At 46.6% G+C, this 8,760-nt stretch overlaps 1 protein-coding gene across 9 annotated transcripts in view; it reads right to left on the reverse strand.

Annotated features, from left to right (window-relative positions):
- Positions 1–7,851, reverse strand: part of APBB2 (amyloid beta precursor protein binding family B member 2) — a 215,238-nt gene extending 207,387 nt beyond the window's left edge. For 7 of the 9 annotated variants that reach the window (XM_068402953.1, XM_068402954.1, XM_068402950.1 and 4 more), the window contains exon 1: positions 7,768–7,851. The gene's annotated coding sequence lies outside the window, so the exon portion shown is untranslated. The remainder of the gene's footprint in view (positions 1–7,767) is intronic. The other 2 variants (XM_068402952.1, XM_068402951.1) reach the window with 1 other exon arrangement.
- Positions 7,852–8,760: the final 909 nt, after the last annotated feature.

Genomic DNA, 8,760 nt, shown 5'->3' on the forward strand with positions numbered 1-8,760 from the left:
CAGATGAATCTTTCTGCGAGTTCATAGATTGCGTCCTATATGTATATATCTTCAACTCATTTAAACAACTTAATTAAACTGTATCTTTCCATTATGCTGTGTTTAAATCCGAATTCAATCCGGCAAGCACTGAATTCTCTGTGTGAGAGCAACCCTCCTCCTTATTTCTCTTCCTGGCAATTCCTTTTCATCTTTCATGCTGGTTCTCCGCACAGCTTCCTCCATAGCTACACAATTCAATACCTTGCTAAAAAACATCCCTTCCTAACAATAATCCTCCTTGCAAATAGAATTAACAAGGCAAATGTAAACACGGGAACAATGAATTAGTTGTCATTTACCCAAACTACTGCTCCCAGTTCCTTATAATGAAATTCTATATTAAATACATAGGATGGCTTAATGTCAAGCTCCTCATCTGCTGAATTAGGCAGCTGGCCAGTAAGCACCCAGCAGCATCTCCCTGCAACCCATCTGAGAAATTATACTTACCAGGTTTCCAATAAAGGCTTAACTAATTTGTGCCAGTATTAGTCACACCAAATTATTGTCATTTAATAACTGTTTGGAGGGCTTTCTACCCCGAGAACGCTGCAAAGGAATGACATGTTTCTACAACAGACAACAACAAAATATGTGAAGTTTATGGTAGTTTCTTCTGTTCAAACAAGTTAATTCATAAAGGTAGGGAACACTTAGTGCCTGCCAGCTTCCTTCCCTTTGGAATCTGTCCTTTACACACAATAATTATACCAGGAAACCTCCCTCCATAACCAGCTAATAGATATAAGAAAAAAAAAAATAATCAGTTGTGACTAACAGAATCCTGCATGAAACACATTTTAGCACGGATATCAAACCAAAGGGTTATTTTTTGAACACATACTCTACACTTGAAATCTCCAGAAGTGGTTTAGAAATATTCCTTTTGGTGCCTTTGAAAATTAAACTGCACTTGCACTAAAGGAGAAAAAAAACAAACAAAAAACAACCTTCAACAAAAGAACTAAACACACCGCAAAACTGCTTAAAAGCATATCATAGCAAAGCATGTTTAGTGCTTCCAGGAGGGTTTTCCCAAGGGCGGGCAGAGCTGATGCTTGTCGGGATATATTACCTGGGGTGCAATATAATCCAGCAAGGACGACAAAGGAAAGAGAGAAAGATTGCTACAGAAAAAAAGGACAGCCAAACAATAAGAACTAGATGACTAAATCTGTGGGTTACAACTCTATTTTGGCATAGCTACAGGAGGACACCACTGAGATTTTAGCAGAGGTTTTTAAATCGTGAAGTCCAAAATATTAAACTGTCAAATGTAAGTCTGCCAAGAGTCTGCTTAAAGTATTTTACAGCAGCAGCACTCTTCATAAGGTAAAACAAGCCAGAATTACAGGCACTGGCTATGTGGTATTGAGATCAGAAGCAAAAAATTGACATATTTTATTTTATAACAAGCCTTCCTCTGTCACATATTATTACTCTTAATGCAGTACTACTTAAGTTAGTAGTTTATATTCATGAATATCCTAGAGTAAACTGCATCTGACTTCATTCATCTGAGATCAGTGTTCAGTATCAAATGCAGTGCAGCCTACTGACAGAGGCAGAAATCTGCATCTAGTTAATCATCCCAATTGTTACACAGTCCACTTTAAAAAGGCACTAATCAGTGTTATACACAGATGCAAAGTTTTTTCAGCAGTAAAAATCACCATCTAAATGCTTACCCAAACAAATATCACATTTTCAGGGGAGACAGAAGCTCAGTACAATTTAGCTAGAAAAAGAAAATGGACTGGACAGTAGGGGACAGAATTTAGAGGTTCACCTTAGATTTCAAGCTAAATCAAGTTTGATCTTTTTAAAGCATAAAAAAACCCACCACACAGGGTCTACTCATCATCCTGTAGGTGATGGAGGCCAAGCATCCACTGTCTTTGTCAGGGCAGGCTCCTACATTCATTTCCAGTCACCTCGCTGTGGGGTTTGCCCTTATACCCTTGGTGACAGGCTTATGCAGCCAGGACCTCTCAGATGAGGCACAGCTAAACCAGTGCCCATTAGCAATCCCAGGGCACTCTCCACAATGCTTCAGTCAAATTCTTCTGCCAGAGCTCTGCAACCTCCTGTTTGAAACATCCTTTGCAGAAGGTGAATGGAAAGCGGCAAACGAGACGACAGTCTCAGTGGGGATCCAGGGAAGTACAAAGCTGCAAAGCCTAACACCTCTACTGGGCTAATAATTAACTCAACTGATGCTAATGATAAAAGCAGAGAATTTGGTCACCTGGATAAACAGACTGCTGGAGAAGAGTCAGTACAGTTTGTATGGAGAGAAACCCTGCCTAACAAACCTTTCTGAGCTCTTCAAAAGTGCCAAACATGGACAAGGTACACCCATTCATTCTGACCTATCTGAATTTCCAAAAGAACTTCAACCAAGTCCCTTACCAAAAACTAAGGGCTTTCTTAAGGAAACTAGGCAGAGGCAAGAGGAAAGATCCTATGTGGAGAGACAGATGGTTGAAAAATAGAAACACGGTAAGGGTAAGAGTAAACGGTCTCTTCTTGGAGCAAACAGAAGTTACAAATGAAGTTCAGCAGAAACCCGTGCTTAGACTTTGGCTGTTTGACACATTCACATGAGACAAGGAAAGGGGAATGAGCAGTGACTTAAGGAAGTTTACTGATGATAAAAAAAATGCATTGTGGTAGCAAGGCCAGGATGTGAGGAATTCCAGACAACCCTGGGAGACTCAGTCAATAACACTGCAGAGGGAAGCTAATGCAAATAAACACAAGAAATGTAAGAAGATGCACATGGGAAAGACACAACCGTGGCTATACACAACTGAGGGATTCCAAACTGACCGCACTCCTGAGCAACATCTTGACATTACAATTTCACAGATTCATGAAATTAACTCACTACCAGTCCAAAAAGCAAATCAAACACTACAAATCATTAAGAAAACAACACATGGTTATGCCACCGTATAGCCCCAAAGCTCACCTACATGTTGAAAACTGTATACAGCCCTGATCCTCACATCCTAAAAGGACACGTAGAACCAGGGTAGACTCCTGGAAAGGGACGCTTGCTGTCAGGAATGTCTTCCATACAAAGAATATCTGAGCAGGCAACTCTTCAGGAAGGTCAAAAGCCGACTTGATAAGGGAGATAGAGACCCACAAAATCATGAGTGGCATAACGCAGGCTCACTAACCATCCCTGCCACACAAGAGCTAAGAGCCGCCAAATGAAGGAAGCCAGCTAACAAGCAGGAAGAGGGAATGCTTTACACAGCCAGAAGCAGACCCACAGCCAAGCAGCACTCCTGGCCAAAGGCCGTGGAGGCTGCAGTGAGGTCCCAGCGGGCTGCAGACAGACCACAGAACCATTTGGAACCGAAAGCCACCAAACATTTTGAAATGGGGAAAGATTGCACCCAGCTCTGGCAACCCCAAGCTGAGAACAGCTAGAGGCTCCGAGAGCATCTATGGAGGAGGTTTTGAATAAGGTCATCCTGTTCCTATTTTTCCTTGTAAGCAGATGCCCAAGAAAGAGAGGACAAAAAGAAAAAGGTTGCAGAAGACAATAGATAAGAAAGGGAGCAGGCTGAAGGTGAAGGGTTAAAAAAAAAAAAGGAAACTAAAGCAGGACACCACACAGAGCATCCCAACAGCACCCTCTGCTCCTTAAAGCTCTGGGGACAGCAGCCATTAGTCCTCTGCCCAGACCTATACTGACAGAAGGAAAGAGAAACTTGCACAGAGGTGCTGGCATCCTGCCCATCAAGTCTGAAGCCCATCAGCCCATGAAGCTGTGGCCAGCTCAGGGGCGGGAGGAAGCTGGCAAGAAGATCCTGTTCTTTCATAGGCTGGCGGATAGGAAAGCTATGAATCAAAAAAACACCCATAAGCTCAGGAAGAGTCTTTGGAGGAGACAGAAGAGGAACTAAAGCCTCATGCATTAGATATACATATCCCAAGGTCTCCTTTTCCGTGAAAAAAGGATGTGAGTCACAGAGACAATGAAGCACATCATAAATGCACCCATTTCCACCTCTCCTCGATTAATTTTCTCACATTTGATTTCAGTGGGTGACAGATTAGCCCCAAGTATAAATCAGCCTGCAAGAGCTCCTCATCCCTCATGATGGCAAGGGACCACTTTCTGTCACAGGGCAAGGAAACAATGCAGAAGCTCTTACAGGCATCTCCAAGGTGCTGCTTGGAGGTGAAACCAGCCACCACATGGCTTGCTCAAGTCTTGTGTGGCATACTGGGCTACACAGATGAACCCTTGGTTTGGCCCATCACAGCTGCTCTTTCATTTCTATACTTACTACATCTCCTAGAAACAGTCAGGTACTGCTGACAGCCATAGGATCCATCACACAGCATCCGCAGCTGGTTGTAGTCTTTGTTGTACACACAATATTTTTAGAACCAACTAGTACGGACTTCCGTACTAGTTCAACTACTGCAACCACCAGGCTAGATACCTCTCAGCTGTCCTGCATAACAGCAAATGAGACAAACCCTATGCACAACTAGCTGAACTAGACTTGTTCTAAACCCATTTATTCCAGTCCTCCAGTCACAGCATAGCTTGGAGCACTGGTCTCAGCTCACATCATCTCGGTCTGCCATACAGCCCCTCCAAAAACTCCTTTTTTGAGAGGATTTATTAATTACTTCAATAGTAAAAAAAAAAAGGGTTTCTGCAGATCATTCTTTAACCTGAAGGATAAGAATCTCAAACAGCTCACACACATATACTAACATATAGTCTCCTTTTGCACAGTTTTGACTTAAAAAAGGGATTTCCACACAATTGGATGCAGCTGTAAGCCCACACTTATTATTTTGGAAGAGAAAAAAACTAACTTGCAAAACATTTCAGGAAGTGGCTGCTGAGCACATTGCAACCCTTTCTCAGTAGTAATACAAATTGTAAAGCAAGTATTTTATTTTTATGCCAGTTTTGAATGTCAGATTTTAAAAATAAGTAACACTAGCACAGAAAATCTATATTCAGTTAACTCAGATGTATGGAAAAGCTTTTCCTGAGTCACCAAGCCTTACCTCCTACTGCCACAGCCAAGCACATGACAAACTTCCTCAATATATCCTCAAGAGCCAGTTAGGGGGCTTGCTCCCATTTGAAGGTTGTTCTAGAACCTCACTCCATTTAGGGAAGAAACTGTCTGAATTCCAGCTTAAGTTTATTCATGCCAGTTTATATCCGTTTGTTCTCGTGCCAACATTGTTCTTTAGCTTAAACAGCTCCTCTCCCTTTCCAGTGTTTATATCCCTGCTGTATTTGCAGATTGCAATCATATCCCCTCTCAGGCCTCATTTGCTAGGCTAAACAAGCCAGGCTTTCCTCGTCTCCTCCGGAAAAACGGGCATTTCTTTCCCTCAGCCCCTCTCTGCACCTGTCCCACCTGCAGCATGGGTGAAAGGACCTGTGCCTGGCACTCCCCAGGAGCTCGCACCCACCCCACCACCCCTCCTGCCAGTGTCCTGGTCTAATGCGCTCCACTATCCCCTTTAGTTTCTCCATGGCAGCAGGACAGCAGCAGCTTGGTCAGCGATGAGCTAACGCACCCAGCACATCTGCTCTGCTGTTCCCAGCAGTGGAGCTCCTTGCTCGCAGCAGGGAACAAAGGCAAGACCTCATCTTCTACTAGCAACGGATGTACGTATGGTATAGTTTGTTTTCAGCATCGATGATTTGTTCAAGTGTGACCACACATCCTAGGTCAGAGCTTCCAAAGCGCTTGGATCTGCCATCTGACAGATGACAGAGATGTAATCAATTGATTACCTATCAACTATCAGGATTCATTTTAGTTTTTCACAGCCTCTGCTAAAAAAATCCTTACAGTAGGCAATTTCAAGTACTCAAATTCCTCCCTAACTAGCTCCTGAAGCCACCACTCTCTTCAGCTCAAACCCTGCAGCAGCCCTCTCTAGGCTCCTCAGGCATTTCCTACAGAAGTCATCATCTCTCCTGACTGAGAGCACAGCAGAACCCACCCAATGCCCCACCAAAAATGACCATTTTTGTCACTGTTTTTTGTCACTGTTCCTGACTTAGCTATAGAACTGGAAAAACAGAAGAAATAATGCAGGTTTCCAAGTTATGCATCCCCTCTCCTAGAAAATTATTCCCACACTGTTGTGATCTGCTTAGATCATTCACCGGGATGGGCACATTCACTCGTGCTGCTTCAGAGCCAAGAATCTTCCTCCTTTTTACAACCAAGTCATGTATTCTTCATAACACATAATAAAACTATTCTTCCTGACGAAAAGTCCTCTCCAAACCTCGATTTCCCTTAGGTGGCCAAAAAAAACCAAAAATACAAGCGAAAAAGTATTCCATCAAACAGTCATCGCTGTAAAGGAAGAACAAAAATATCCATACTCAGCATGGCTGTTCCAGGTAGGCAAGGAAGTTAATTGGCCAAGATTTTGTCCCAAGGTCACCATAAGAGGATGTCTCTCCCTTTAAGTGCTAGGACATCTGCACACTTATTTCAACCAAATGCAATTATGCAGGCAGAAAATAGTTTTAAACACAAGATAGACAACTCATTCAAGCTTCCAGAGAGTACCAGAGCATGAGATGGCAGGACGATGACGTGACAGATCTAGAATGAACTGGAGAAACACACAGGTGAGCCAGAGGACACAGCAAGCCTGCAGCAGCTCAGCAGCAACCCCCACCTCGGCTTCTGGGGCAACACAGCAGATCTTCGGGTAACCACTGTAACTTGCTGCAGATACTGTGATCCTGTACAACTTACTGCAGATACCGTTATCTGGTACAGCCACCAACAGCACCCACAAAGCACAAAGCCTACCAGCCCATCACCAGTGCAGGTTTGCTTTTTTTTTCCCTCTTGGTTTTAGTTATTTTGTGTTTAAAGCACACAACTGCACTTATCCTCCCGACCAAGCAGGATCCCAGCCGAGAATTACAAAACACTGCAAAGAAGCAGGCAAAGCAATCAAGTACAAATCCAAACCATTACACTTTCCATTTTATTTTATTTTATCTGTCGGAATTCATTCTCTCCCTAGCCACAACTACAAGTAGCTCCGTCGCTGTCATGGGACTCAAGCGAATTCCTGAGAACTTCAAGCGGGATTAAACGGGGTCCACGTTCTCTTCCGAGTATTTTTGCATACCCCCATCTGCAACCCCGCGTGCAACCCTCCAGTGCGATTTAATCACAGAGATGAACTCACAAAGCCCACTCTAGCAATCACGAAAAAAACAATCAAACCCCGCCACTTCTACAGGCAGTCTGGCCACTTTTCAAGCCTTATCACCTTACACCGCCACGTCCCGCCCCAGCAGAACGAGACCCGCCGCCCGCGGGAGGGAAGCCCACGCTAGCCGCGACGCCCCGGTCAGCTCCCTGCAGCAGCGGCAGCACCGCAGCGCGCCTGCACGGCGGCGGAAAGCAGCGGGATCGGGGCTGCGGGCCGGCCCTGGCACCGGCAGCCGCAGGCCGCCGCCGGCCCCGCACGCCCGAGGCCAGGATGCGACGGAGCCGCCCCGGGCAAGGGCAGCGGGACTCTCTCCCGGCAGCGAGCCAGCCAGAGCGGCGGCACGGCGGGCGGCCGCGCACCGAGAGCCCCGCCACCGCCGCGGGGCACGCTGCGCTGCGCTGCGCTGCACTGCCCGTCCCTCCCCTCCCCTCCCCTCCCCTCCCTCCCTCCCGGCCCGGCCGCGGAGCGCACCTGCCCGCCGCACCACTCGGCTCGGCGCTGCGCCGCCCGCCCCGGAGGCGCCCGTAGCCCGCTGCGGGATGCGGCCAGCCTGCCGGAAACGCTTCCCAGCCCGCTGCGCTTACCCAGGAAACGATTCCGGCCGCCGCCGCCCCTCCTCTCCCTCCGCCCCGGCCACCGCCCAGAGCCGCGGCCCGCAGGGGGGGCGTGCGCCGTGGCGCCATGTTGTGTGCCCGCCGACCGGCCGGGGCGCCAGGTGCGGCCGTCCAGCCTCCGCCCCCGCCCCGGCTGAGCCCCGGGCCGCGGCCGGTGCCCCTCGGCGGTGCGGCGCTGTTGGGCTTTTAGTTAGGAGCTCATCGGTAACTTCCAGAGCCGATGTCCATCCGTGAAGGGGTAGGTTTATGCGGGGGGACAGGCGTATGATATGATGACATTCTATGATATGATTCTATAATGGAGAGCGCTTGACTCCAGCATAGCGCTCCAGGCAGCTGTGCTCTGGTGAGTCTCAAAAGTTATGTAGCCAGCATGGATGGGAAGTAAACGGGGTGTTCTCAAGCGCGGAAAACAAAGGAGTAAAGGGACCAGTCCTGGAAACCTCACACTTGCAGTACCATAGAGTAATATTGAGAGAGTGAATCCTTAGGCACATCTTGAGATGAATGAGTGGAGAATCACGGCAACATCCCAAACAGTTCGTAGTGAGGCTTAAAAGAACGGACCCATGGGAAGATCCTTCTGTTTAAAGCCTTCCAAGTATGTGGGATTTTGTCTGTTCTGTCAAAATAGGCTTTTGAGATTACAGGGGAATACACTGCTCATTGCTAAAGCAAAAAAATTAACATGGGATGGTAGCTCGGTGGAAAGCATGTAACTGCTGACAGACATTTTACTCCTACACCTTCTAACAATCCTACGAAGTCCGTGGAACAACAGATGCAAAACAATCAGCAGTAAAACACAGTGCCATATTGGAGTGACCAAAGAGACAAGGAGGTCAAAGAC

The sequence above is a fragment of the Nyctibius grandis genome, chromosome 6, assembly GCF_013368605.1.
Source record: "Nyctibius grandis isolate bNycGra1 chromosome 6, bNycGra1.pri, whole genome shotgun sequence".
Taxonomy (NCBI): Eukaryota; Metazoa; Chordata; class Aves; order Nyctibiiformes; family Nyctibiidae; genus Nyctibius; species Nyctibius grandis.